The 12,749-nt window shown below is 45.2% G+C and overlaps 1 protein-coding gene across 7 annotated transcripts in view; it reads right to left on the bottom strand.

Moving 5' to 3' along the window:
- Window positions 1-12,749, bottom strand: part of ZNF423 (zinc finger protein 423) — a 227,762-nt gene that overhangs the window by 123,216 nt on the left and 91,797 nt on the right. The window contains exon 1 of one of the 7 annotated variants that reach the window (XM_069026879.1): window positions 9,332-9,409. The exons of the other annotated variants lie outside the window; for them this stretch is intronic. The gene's annotated coding sequence lies outside the window, so the exon portion shown is untranslated. Of the gene's footprint in view, window positions 1-9,331; window positions 9,410-12,749 lie in introns of those variants that run through there. 7 annotated transcript variants of the gene reach the window in all.

Genomic DNA, 12,749 nt, shown 5'->3' with positions numbered 1-12,749 from the left:
GGATATGTTATTAAAGCTTAACCTTGCACACAGCCACTAAACAAAAACAATTCAAGAAAGCAAATCAAATGTTCCAACTTAACTAAAATCTCCTCCCTTTAAGCAACAAATAAAGTCTGGCTGGCTTGCAGGGAAACTTCCATGCATCAGTATACCCACAGCTCACTCAAATCAGGCACGTTTCTTAAGTCTAAATTTAGTTGCTTGCATTTCTTCAGAACTTTAATTCCTGAATAGTGTGTTGAACCTACTGAGACTGTTGAAGTGCCAGATCTTAAGGCTGCAGTCATATTGAGATTCCTTTATGGCAAACATAAGAAGCAAAGTTGCTGTAATACACAGGCAATCAGTTGGGAACAAACACACCAGCAAAAGGATCAGGCATTCAGAAGCCGAGATTCATCTTCCAGTCATACTGGCAATGCTGAATCTCACCTATGTGCCAGTGAGGAGTACGTTAAGCTACTTAACCAGTGGAAGAGAAAATGATTGTACATACATACAGGAAGGTTGATTTCATGGAGACACCTCTTAGGTTTTCAAATCCCTCCTTCACTGGAAGCAGAATCAATCAACGAGCACTCATTTTTGGACAGGATGAGACCATGCCTTCACGTGGAGAACAGGAGCTCCTAAAATTCTGCTGCGCCCAATGAAATGCCTCAGCAGAGGGGACACCTGTGTCCTCTCTGTGCTGGAATACACTGCTGACTTACAGCAGGTAGACAGCTTTCACCCATGGATAACCAATCCTCATCGCCCTGGAAAGGCAAGCGTGGTGCAGGCGCTGCTGGTTTTCACCACTTCTTGTGACAGAAGACGAAGCAACTTCTGCTTTGTAAGAGCAAGTTTAAAATTTATATTATAACACTGAATCCACCAAAGCTGCCAAGAGACATTGAACTCATGGGATCTATGAAAGTTTTTCACACCTGTGTTTTTCTCCTGTGCCTAATATTATGGGAGGCATTTTGGAAGATTTTACAATGCAAGTTTCAATGAGACACTTACAGTCTCCCTCAGGCAAATTGTCACAGCTGCAGAGGTCTGCTACCCAGCTGCCAATCAAGGCAGGCAGGGAGTATGTGCAGTGAAATCACAAAAAAGACAGGCTTCATTAGACTGCTGAAACCTAACTAGAGGCTATCTGGGAGTGCTTGAGCCCTTAAAACAGGGTTGCTTTAGAAAGAGGGATTTCTTTGCCTTTCCAAGTGAAGAAAAGGCCCTAGTACTCATTGAGGGATGTATTGGTGCCAACTTTCCCCTTTGCAATTTCAATGTTTGTTTTCTCTGCCTAAAAAAAGAAATTACATCGCCCTGTAAGCTTCTATTATTAGATTAGCTGATATAGCTGGAAAAAGTGGACAGGAGTACAGGTTCCACCTCCCTTTGCCAGGTCTCAGAAGTGTGTCTACTTTTTCCAACTCTAGAAGCTGATCCAGTGAAATATTATTCCTTTCTACAACCTTTTCTTCCTTTATTTCCTTAAAGCACCCCAGCTACAAAACCACTGGTACTAAAAATGAACTGTACTGGAAGAACTGGAAGAGAATTTTTCCTCCTTCACGCCTAACAGAAATATTCTGAGGGAACCAAACACATTTAATGGGGGAAAAAAGAGCTCTACAGACAAGGACAAACACACAGAAGTTCAGCCCAAATAATGTGCAAGTGGGAAATTTAAAAGCACATGGAAACAAGTGGCATATTGTAAGGCATTTAACAAAGTTAATTATAGGTGTTCACTACATCTGCTCTTGGCCCCTGTACAGCAGAGTATTTAAGCATGTGATCAGGTTTAAGCAAGTGCAGGCTGAAAAGCCTACGTGTCCCATCAGGTGCTCAAGTTGGGCATCTGCTGAACTACTCTGCTGATCCAGGACTATAACATATAATAAGAGTTGCCCTGAAAGTTATCTAATAAACAGCTGTTATTTTAAAAACTACACAAACATAATACACATTTTATGTCCCTAAAAGAGTGGGTGTCATGAAGGTATAAATCCACATCTAAAATTGTTTCAGATACGAAGGTACTCATGCATGTATATTTTGTGAATGAAAAAAAAAAGCAGACATTAAACTAAAACTTAATCAGACTTATCAAGCTGCCTCTGTCCATTACCACACTTAATCTTTGTTATCCTCACTGCTTCTTTGTTTTTTCTTATTGACAATTTGTTATATTTTGCTTCCAATTAATTCCATCAGGAAAATGTTAAGATTTTTTTTAATTCGTGCCCATTTGGGTCCTCTTCTGAACAGAAAAACCAGTGGCATGATGTTCAAACATTAATGTTTAAGTGGCTTAGCAGCAGACCTCTAGTTTTCCAATTTTTCAGATAGTCACAAATCCTGCTAAAATAAAAGGCACCGGGGAGACCTGAGCTTCCCCCTAATGGCGCGGGTGCCTCGAGACCTGAAGTTTCAAAATTCTGGGCTCCCTATTTACAATTACAGCCGCATTTCCCGAGCGGATTGTGCTGTGACGGCTGAACCCTGCAAATGTCACCGGGCCGGCTCGGGCAGGGCGCAGCAGCAGCCGCAGAGCCATTGTTGCTGGGGCCCGGAGGGAGGAGGTGCCGCCGAGGCAGATGGGGACCGCGGTAATGCGGCGCTCCCCGGGGACACCCCGGGCAGGGGCTCCGCCAGCACCACCTGCCTCCCTGGGGCTGCGGCGGGGCGCCCGGGGGCTCCCCACACTGCAGGAGCACGGCGGCCACCTTGCTGTCCTCCACGCGTGTGCCACCACCCAAAGCACGGCACTGACAGGGCCCCGTGTGCCACCATCCAAAGCATGGCACGGGGGGGTCCCGTGTGCCACCACCCAAAGCACGGCACAGAGGGTCCCGTGTGCCACCACCCAAAGCACGGCACAGAGGGTCCCGTGTGCCACCACCCAAAGCATGGCACAGAGGGTCCCGTGTGCCACCACCCAAAGCACGGCACAGAGGGTCCCGTGTGCCACTACCCAAAGCACAGCACAGAGGGTCCCGTGTGCCACTACCCAAAGCACAGCACGGGGGGTCCCGTGTGCCACCACCCAAAGCACGGCACAGACAGGGCCCCGTGTGCCACCACCCAAAGCACGGCACAGACAGGGCCCCGTGTGCCAACACCCAAAGCACGGCACGGACAGTGCCATGTGCCACCCCACACAGCCTGGCAGGGGAGCGTCCCCCAGGTGGCTGGCAGAGGGGTTCCTGCACTTGCCAGCTCTGATGGTCTGGCACCAGGTGCTCCAGCTCCAGTGACACCCACCCTGGCTGGAGTGCAGCTACTTGGTTTGTGCATCCCGTAACGAAGAGGCACAACACAGAGATACACCAGGCTTCTGTGATTTCCAGACAACATTGAGAACCTCCAGCCCTTCTCTTGTGCTAATGTTACTAATAACCTCCATATTGTCATCTATCTTACCTGAGCTAACGGTTTATAAACTGCCACCTGCAGCTTGTCCCTTATAGTTTATTAACATACGCTAATAAACAGTGTGCTTCACTCCCACTGTGCTGCCAAGTGAAGCCAGTCAGAATAACTGCATTAGCTTTACTCTTCTTTCTCAGCACATTTTTCCCACATGGGAACAATTAGGACAAACTCCCTCCAGATTATATTTTGAGATCCATCATATTTGCAGGAAAATAATAATAATAATAATAATAATAATAATAATAATAATAATAATTTTCACAAATGCATCTGTAGGCATCTTCTACAGAAGATTAACCTGATGGACGTTACCAAAAGTGATAGGCTCTTAACCTCCTCAGCAGTTCCCCTGCATGGAAAGGGTTAATGCTCCCCAGGCTCTCTGACTTACACCTATTATGCTCAAGTTTAAAAATAAGATGTGAAAGATGCATTATATAAGGCCAGTACTGCTATCCTGCCCATCTCCTATTTTGGAATTAAAGATCATCATTGCTCACATCAAAGGGGCTGGGTGAGAATAAAAGAAAAGACAGGAACAATGAAAATAGCTACCCGACATGAACCAGATCAAAGGAGCAGGCACAGAAAATGAGGAGCTAGGGGGTCCTTTAATTACTGTCCACATCCTCCAAGTCATGTGGTGAGAAAGAAGGGAAAAAAGTTTTGAAGGCCACTGGGTTTTGTCTTGCTGTGGCTCCTGTTTCCACAGTCTGTGCCAGTTCCCTACAAACTGCTCTGCTTTTTATTTTTTGGGTTTTTTTTCTTCATTTTATTAAAGTCAAATAGGACTCCTGGACTCCAAAACTCCTCCCTTACACCAGGAGGAGGAGAGGGAAGGAGGGGTGAGAAGGGCAGTAGTAGAAATACTCTGTAGCAATTGCCTGAAACAATTTCAGGAGGACTGCTCCAGGCAGCGCCCCAGGAGCTGCTTTGGGAAGGAGAGCTCTGGCTACCTGAGGCTAGTCTTTATTTGCAGGCCTCCCGGGTTGAGAAAACTTCAAATTCACATAGGGCACTGCTCCATGGGGCAGCAGATCAAACCTGGCTACTAGCTGTTTGAGCTCAGCAGCAGAAAAAAGGATTGCTCTGGGACTGAGCATAAGTAGAAGCATGATTAAACTTCAAACATACACCCACCCCCCCCCCTTTTTTTTTATACACAGCAGACAGTTATGGCTAATATTTCAATATCGACTTTAAAAATACACTGCAAATAACTTACTCCAGCCTGCTGGCTGCAGGCTTAAAAATAATAAAAATTTAAACTATCTGTATTATTGCAATGAAGTCAAATTTTCAGATTTACCTTTCCTGGATCATTAAGGGAATGTCAAGTTATTTAAAAGGATCTCTTTTTATTTAACTCAGCCCTCAAGATTAAAATTTGGATATTTGACCATTGACTGTAGTGACACATCATACCATTTACTTCCTTCTATTTATGCTACAAATGTGGTGCATTTCTCTCTAATTACTCCTGACTTATGTTTCACAGAATAGCCAGGATTGGAAGGGACCTCTGGAGATCATCTAGTCCAACCTCTGAATGTTTATTTTCAAAAAGACGGTATAAAAGTAAGTGTCATAAGGAAGTAATAGAACAGGGATGTAAAAATTGATGTGGAAGAACCTGACCAAACTTTCTAGGAAATAACAGTGCTTTGTTACTACTAAAAATATTCTGGAAAAGAAAAGCTTCGGGATGTTTCCAAGAAATTGTATTTGCTAATATAGATGCTAGCAGTGGACACAGACAGCAGTCACTGAAGAGGAAAATGCATTCCTGTCTCAGGTCAGTTTGCTTGGGTTTATGCTGTATGCCAAACTAGAGCATGAAAAGCATTCAAACAGAATTTTATAGACTTTGAAGAAGGAAGCTCATGTCACCAAGACAACATCTAGAAAAGGGGAACACAGGATACAAAGGCATCCTTCTTCCCATCCCATTTACAGCTTGGAAACTCCTTAGACAAGCAGTAAGGATGATCTTCTAAGAGGCAATTTAGCCTCCAAACTCCAATGAGTGCCAAGTTACTTCATCTTCTTTCTGATGAAAGTTGCCTCCATTGCTTCCTGCTCTTGGACACTAACATGCAGCGAACAGCCATTCTCAGGAGGACAGCTGAGGACTAAATTAAGCAAATATAGACTACAAAGCTGCTTTCCAAAGTGGGCATCATGCCTAGGCTCTACATCTAAGCAGTATGCTAGGTACGTGTACCAAGTTCCAGTTAGCTGTCTTGCAAACATCCACGTTGGGAACCTTGCCCAAACGAGCCTTCAAAGCTACTGTGGCTCTGGTGGGATCAGCATGGGAGCAGTGGGACTGGGACATTTGCCTCCTTGTTACAGGTCTCAAAGTATCACATTATCCATTTAGATAGCCTTTTGATTGAGAGAGCTTCTCTTTTGGGCTTAGCCCCAAATGCTGAGAACAGATGAGATGGTTTAAGAAATTCTCCAGGTAAAACATGAAAAGGATGCTTAAGATCCAGCTTCTGACGAATAGCTGCACTCAGGGAGCCACAAGGGCTAGGGAAATAAACATGGTCAATTAAATGAACTGATTGAAAAGAAATCAGAGATCCCTCCAGGGAAAATCTGAGATGCGGTCATACAGCCACAGCAACCTTTTTGGAAGGTGGTAAATGGGGCAAAAGCTGGGAAGAACTGGAATGCCTTACTCATTTGGCAAAAGGTGGTTGCCATAAGGAAGGAAATAATCTTTAAAGGAAATAAAATACAAAGAAAAATCCATGATGGGTTCAAAAGGAGGCTCAACCAGCTCACTCAAAGCCTCTTGAAACCTTAGCACTGAGTAGAGAATTCTAATGGGAAAATACAGTAAAGGCTCTTCAGCAAATGTTCTGTCCTTTCCATAGACTGTCCCACAAAATGCCCTGGTAGATGCTGAGAAATCTTTCAAAACACTCCAAGATAAATTAACAAGAAGGAATCAATTGGAGTGCAAACTAATATGGATGGTGCAGAATAAGACTCTATTTTTTTATCTCATTAGAAAAATACCTACATGCTCATTCATGGGAGGGAATAATTTTCTAATAGTTCAGCTATTTTTCATGCAGTTGTTCAGACAACCTCAGGAGACAGTGGGACCACCAAACAGGACTTCCCGAATGTAAAGATCTGCATGGAGAGCTACCTCCACTTTGTGTCTTGCCTTTGCATCTTTGAGAGTGGAATACTGGGGCTGCCCAAGCCGTGGTGTGCTTTGTGTGGGCCCTGAGCTCAAGCTCAGACATAACTGGAGCAGCCTGAGCACATATTTTCTCCTAGATAAGTAGTCTGGAAAGGCCATAAATGTGAGTGCAGGCTGTTGAGACAATGCCAGCATATCTAAAAATCAGAATAATGAGCTCAAGCTCCAGTCACCAGGAGCATGTGTGCCTTTTCCAGTCTCACTTTCTGGGAACCCATGGGCATTCCTGCAAAGGGAGGGACATCCTAAAGTGGTCCCTGACTCTCACCCAAGAGAAGGGCATCTTGCAGAGCTAATTGAGTTATTTACCCAGGAACTCAGGCAACATTTGCTGTTGGGATTGTGGAAGTCAATCACTTGGTTAATTCTCATCCAACTTTACTAGAACAGAGCACTGCTCATCAAGCCTTTTCAACCTGCACCAGAAACAAAACTCAGACTTCACATTTTCTTTTTCCTCAGAAGGTTCAATCACAGAGTATTTTAGTCTGGAAAGGACATATGGAGATCACCTCCATATAAACTGTTTCTCAATGTCTTTTTTTTTTTTTTTTTTGCTACCAGAAGAAAGTCACCAGTCATTTTCTTTTTTCTTTTTTTTTTTGGGATACTTTACCAAAAAAATTACTCTAAATAGGCTAGCTACTGGAAGCCCATCTCTCACTGGGTAGAGAAGACACTATCTGACCATGCTTCCTAGAAGCAGGACATTTGCTTTCCATGTCCATTTCTATGACAATGTCTCAGGGAAATCATGAGACAGCCATCAGTGTTGGAAAGGAAAGCAGAACTGCCTGGCCAAAAGTAAAACCAAGTAGATTCATTTCTTCCTTCTGCTAAGTTTTGGACTTTTTTAAGAGTGGAAGATATTATTCCCTGCTGAAGTTGTTCCTTTCATCTTACACTTCCCACCTCTTCTTCTGAGTCGACAATCTTAGCCTGTTTCACTTCTTAGTTGCTGCTTCCAGACCCACTCTACCTTTTACCAGTCTATTCCCCTTCTTCTCTCCCTATGCTCTTTTGACATTTCTCATCTTCCTCTTGCCAGTTCCCCCCGACTCACATCCTCTGTCCCCATTTCCAGTCCTATTACTCTAACCTTTCTCTGGAATACAATCCATTCACTTCCCTGATTTCATGACCTTGCTCACCCTCTTCCCATCCCTTCACCATTTCTGTCATCTCTGTGGTCAGAGCACACAAGTCTATCCTTTCCGGAAGTCATTCACTCTCCTTGCCAACTGCTTTGTCTACCAGCTCTGTGAACCCAAGATCAGGGACAATGGGGGGCTCTAAAGCAATATAAAAGAGAGCATCAATGATTGGCAATGGAAAGACTGCTCTGCACATAATGAAGATCCAGGAAAAAAAACCAAACAAACCAAAAAACAAAGAACAAAATTTGTCAAAATTACAAGACCTACGTGAATTTAATGCACATTTAAAGATTAGGGGGAAAAAGTTAAAGATTATGTGCTTCCGAAAGGCACTATTGCTCAGCTAACACTCCTTAAACCTGGCACTAACAGAGCTGAAAGAAAAATTTCACAAGTCTCCTGCACACTTGCCTACAACTAAAAGACAAAGCAGAACTCTGATGCTTTTTAATGGCTATTCACACTGCTCAAGTGCTTATGTTCACATGGCTACCTCAACATAAAGTAACTGATGCCTTACTGAACTTGCCTACTTGTCCTGTATGAGATACATACTCATACTGATCATTTTTGTACAACAAGTTTTCTCAAAACCTTTCTCAATTCTAAAACATTTTTAAAGATTAATGTGAGATTCCTAATATAACTATATACCTGGTGAAATCTGCAGACAATCTGATCATTTCCCTTTGAGTTTAACTCAGAAATATTCCTACATGCTTCCACAGAATCAACTTAAAATAACCTGGTGAATTTCCTCCTCATTCTCTGGGGCAGGTGTAATGTTCTGGCTGTGACTTGAGTGAAGCTCTGTGAATTGTAGGGCAAGAACAACCCCATTGTCAGAGCAGTCACCTGAAAACCATCCTAATACCTTAGTGACACTTTGGTAATAGGTGTAACCTGCACCGAGGAGAGGAAAAAGACCTGGGCTGCAAGGCCATACAGGCCAGTACAAATGTAGGGGAAAGGAAATGCTCCAGGAAAACCAGGAGTTGTTTCACTCACAAGTGTCCCAAGTTCTTAACAAAGGGATAGAAATAATTTTGGGGATGTTTCCCTCTCCATTCCTCCTTTTCTGCTCCCCTCCATGCTGATACTTCCTCTCACTGCCAGCTCCTAAGCAGCTGCTGCCCTGTACTCTCCTACCTTCCCTGCTTTGGGAATTCACCCAGCTTTCCCTCTAGTGTGTCCTTTATCTCCCACTGTACATTTATAAGCTAGAATGTAGCAAAACAAGCGTACAAGTCTGTTTCCCAGCAAACTACTGAGAAGGTGTCTTTAAGGTATCTTAACTCACCCCACTATTTGCGGGCAGTCCTACAGCCTGCTTCCTTCTGTCCTCAGAGGGACCGGCCCTGCTGTGTCCCCCACACGGTGCCAGCCGCCTGCTTCCCGTCACTGCCACCACTGACCCCTGCCTTGCCTTCCCCTTCACCACCCCCCTGCCCACCCACTGCAGCCCCTTGCCCCTCTGCACCCCACAGACACGGGTGTGGGTCAGGAGAACAGGTCCCACCTCAGCTCAGGGAGCGCAGCGTGTCTGTCCTGCTGCGGCAGCGCTGCTGTGCCTGCGTCTCACACACCCAGCACCCGCGCTGGAGGTGACACAACACAGGAAAACCTACAGCCACCAATGCGCCTCGGCCTGGAACAGCACAGCCAGCCGTGCTCTTTGTTTCGGTTTTAAGTTAAAACCTGCCCCCTTTTTAATTTCAGGAGTTGCTTCACTAGAGGCCAGCTCCTCCAGCTGCCTGTGACTGCCAGCTGCCAGTGTCCTACAGACTGGCCCACACCCCAAAACTCAGCATTGCATCTTAGCAGAGGGGTCATTTTTTAAATCTTTCCAGCAGAAGCTGGTTTTGTCCTTTCCTCATGCCCCTCCCAGGCAGGGCTGGTGGCTCAGCCCAGGGAGTGCTTGATGCCAGCAGAGCCCTGGCAGCAGCCCTACTGGCAGCAATGTGCCTTAGCATAGATGAGCACAGAGATGGACAGGTGCTGAGTGGGTGCACCTTATCTCCATGAATTTCACTTACTTTTATCTATCCAAATGACCTCATAGTGCTTTTGCTTTGGCAAAGACTTTGTTTTCCACATTGCTGTCAGCACTTCTGAGACCAACAGACTGAGTACACAGGCCAGGCTGGGAGGAGGATGAAAGGGGTGCTACCAAGCACTGCTCTAGTCTAAAAACATCTGACTGCCCAGGAGCAGCTCACCAGCTGTATTTAAGGTAGAGAAGGACAGTGTCACCTGTCGGTCATACCAGAGTGGCTAAAAGACCACATTACAGTTGTGGGTTTAATTACACTGGAACCTGAAATGTCAAAGACAGAAGGTCAGCAGCAGTAACCCAGTAGGCTCTCAAGACTGTAAGACAAAAGAAAAAAACACTTTTTTCCACACAGGGAGTCTCTAATCTGAGCCATGTCCCGGCCAAAGTTGATCAGCAATGGTTGTGTTGGCATTAGGCCGAAGATTTTACATGGTGCCTTCAAGAAAGTCATCTTTCTTCACAGCTGACTTGTTCCTTTCATAACCAATGGTCATGACAAGGCAGATTACCAGCTCTTTCAGCAGAGGACACCTATTAGTCTGTTTGATAGAATATCAGGATACCCTGCTCCTGCCCAAATAGACAGCAAATGCTCCACCCTTTCACTAGTTGGGAAGAAATCCCATGAATTTGGCCCACACATAAAGAAATCTCCTGTTGCCATTCTGAGGAAAACGTACAAAGCTCTAGTGAAAATCTCAACTTCTTCATTATTAGATAAACCATGGTGTCTTACCTCAATAAGGACCATTCATTTTCCTAGCACTTCCATACATATACTTGTTCCAGGATGGGATCCAACAAAATCACTGCAAAAATGGGTTGGTTAATTTTTATTTCCCAGGTTAGGGTTGGGGTTTTTTTCCTATCCAACGTTTGATCTCTCTTGCACTACAATACTGCTTGCCTGCCCACCCTACACAGTGTCTATATGGAAAGAAGAATACACTGTTAGAGCTTGCAAGGTTCATTTAAGATATACAATACGCTAATACAGTCTGTTAATTCTTAGAGAATGATTTTTAAAACGAGCAGAGAAATGTTGTCCACTAAAGAAAGAAAACTCTAATGTGTGAAAAAATGTCAGTTTAGGTCTGTAGTGTCATGGTCCATAGAGGAGGGCTTTTCCACCCTCAATACTAATTATGTGCTGGGCAAGATACAGCACTATACATTAAGCACCATGTCTGATCAAGCAGAAGACTTTTTTAAATGGTTTACTAATTATTAGGTATCCTGCACTCTACACGGTCTGCTGACATAAGATTTTACTGCTTGCAGATGCAATTGCCAAAGACTAAAAGATTTTATTTACTCAAAGCACATAAACTATACTACTAGTCCTGAATGCTATACTGGGGGGAATCCCCTTAAAAGTGAAGAAAAATTTCTGGCCAACAAGTTGCTGATGAAAAAGATCCAAACTGGCTAAAATAAACCTGGAAAGTAACTGATACAAAAATACAAATGGCATGTGTCTCTGTTTTCCTCTGCAAACATCTTGAGCTGTGGGGCGTGAAGTTTTGGTGGGGAGCAGGAGAGGAAGAAGGGCTGCAGAAATGCCCAATGTGTGGACACTGCACAACTCAGTCCCCTGACAATCCCCTTCTCTGGTATCACTATCTGCTGGCTTTGTGGGCAAAATTGAGTGCTCGTCCCTGCTAGCCAGCAAGCACACAGCCTGGCGACCTGAAAAAGCCATTGATTTTCCTTGTCCTTAAGAGCACGCTCCGCTGAGCTTGGAACCGTGCACCCGTAACTTTAAGGGGGGTGCATTCTATTTAATTGTGCCTTTTCTTGGCCTGAATTTCCCCCAAAAAAGCTGAAGAGGGCATGTGCTTATTATCTTTTAGTGCAGCATGTGCTCGGTGCAACCTGAGCTCTTCGGATACTTCGGTCTGAAAATTAGAAAAAAAAAAATTAATTGCGAGGAAAAACAAGGCTGCTCTGCGACTTTGATTCAATCAATTACCATTATCTTCCAGCACAGCCCTCCCCGCCGCCCCCGGACCAGTTGTGTTTAACTTTCTTTGCCAGTCGCCGCGGCCCCGCAGCGCGCTGGCGGAGCGGCGCTGCCGGCTGGCTCCCGCGCGGGGCTCTTATCAGCCGCTCCCAGTCAGCGCCGGCCCCGCACAGCTGGCAGGGACCCCCTCCGTCCCCCGCGTTATCTGCCGCCGCAGCCCTCGGCCGGGCGGGGAGGGGCCCGCGGCCGCCCCCGGCCCCGCCGCCGCCCCCCGGCCCGGCCGGGCTCTGCCGCCGGCCGCCCCGCTCCCGCCGAGCCTCCTCCGGCGAGCCCGAACCGTCTGAAGAGAGGCAGGAACAAAACCGCAAATTTAGATTAATAAAGCATTTGTTGATTCTACAGAAACTTAGCAGGCCCCTAAGAAATCCACCAGAGACCTGTGCAGCTCCAGTAATTTTCTGTTATATTATCTTTCTTGTAAAATACTTCCCCAGACAGAGCCCCCAAAGGGGCTCAAATATCACTGTGACTAACCGAAATCAATGTGCACTCACCTATTGACATTTTTACATAGTTTTTGGATTTAGTATCCGGCCCAAAACACAATCAAATCTTCTGCCAAGGAAATAACAGGCACTTAGCTAGTCAGCTATTAGTGTTACAAAGGAAAAAATGTGGGCACCCAAGGGAGATGGGAGAGACGGCATTGACGTCAGGGGTAATTGGGTGTCTGAGAGAAATTGCCAACGGCTGGCCAAAACCCCCAGAGGCCCACACAAAGCCGAGCTGCAACTCTAATAAAGGAAAGTAAATTCTAGAAAGGGGCTTTGCTGCAAAGAAGCCTAGCAGGAACCAAAAATATCTCCCACATACACAAACACATACACACAAATAAAAAATACAAAATACGTTTAGGAG

Source organism: Aphelocoma coerulescens, chromosome 11 (genome assembly GCF_041296385.1).
Source record: "Aphelocoma coerulescens isolate FSJ_1873_10779 chromosome 11, UR_Acoe_1.0, whole genome shotgun sequence".
Taxonomy (NCBI): domain Eukaryota; kingdom Metazoa; phylum Chordata; class Aves; order Passeriformes; family Corvidae; genus Aphelocoma; species Aphelocoma coerulescens.
The sequence above is the reverse complement of the archived record's forward strand: the minus strand, read 5'-3'. Positions and strand labels throughout refer to the sequence as shown.